The sequence below is a fragment of the Halyomorpha halys genome, unplaced genomic scaffold, assembly GCF_000696795.3.
Source record: "Halyomorpha halys isolate HHAL.00 unplaced genomic scaffold, Hhal_1.1 Scaffold362.1, whole genome shotgun sequence".
Lineage (NCBI taxonomy): Eukaryota > Metazoa > Arthropoda > Insecta > Hemiptera > Pentatomidae > Halyomorpha > Halyomorpha halys.
The window spans coordinates 455,091-456,102 of record NW_027105356.1 but is presented as its reverse complement, the minus strand read 5'-3'; positions in this window follow the sequence as shown (position 1 = coordinate 456,102).

Sequence of the window (1,012 nt, the reverse complement as noted above, 5' to 3'; positions counted from 1 at the left end):
CAGATAGCCCTCCGTACACCAAGGATCCGTAGTCGAAGTGAGAGAAGACAAGAGAGGATGAAACTATATACATAACCATAGAATCACGCCATTCAATACGATAATTTTCATAAATCACAATTTTAATTATTTAATTGTTTGGGATATTTTGATAACGATTTATGGATGAATATAACTTTACAATCTTCATTATTTAATTTGTGCTTCGCGTTAATTTATGTTGCCCACTTTTTTTTTCTTTTTCATTTTTAAACCTTCACTGCTTCTTATTACTTTGTCTTAACTTCGGAATACGTTTCGGACATAGTTCCACCATCAAGACCAATTTACAATTTCATTAGAAAAATTACATTTTATCAACGTTATTAACTTCAAAATACAAACTATCATCATTATAATCATTTTATCCCGCTTGCGCAGAGTGGGATTAAAATTTGCAGAGTCTGGACCAGATATCTCGCTTTTGGACCATCTTTTCCTACTCTAGTTCATATCCCGCCTCCTGAACGGCTCCTTAACACCCTCCTCCCAGGAAATGCGTGGCCTTCCTCTTGGCCATCTTCCCTCCACGCGAGTCTCATATGTCTTTCTGGTAGTTCTTTCTAGGATGCTCTCAGCCGGTTTGACTCCGAGGTCAGTCTGAATGGTACTGTTCCGTACCCTATCTCGTCGTGTCCTTCCTTCTACCTTACGAAGGTACCACATCTCCATGGATTGGATACGACTCTTGTGTTTCGAGGTGAGGATCCACGATTGGGAATAGTAGGAAAGAATAGGGGGGAACGTCGATTTTTAGATCGTTATTTTAGTTTTTCTCGTCACCTCCCTTATGCCCAGGAAACCCCTTCGAAGGAACCTAAATATTCTTCCTTCTGCATTGATTCTTTGAGAAACTTCATCAATGTAGCCACTTTCGGTTAGATGAGATATTTGGAATTCTGGACCTACTCCAGTCTTTCTCCGTTCGCTTTGATCTCCCTCATTATTCAGACAGTGCCTGCTCTATGTCTTC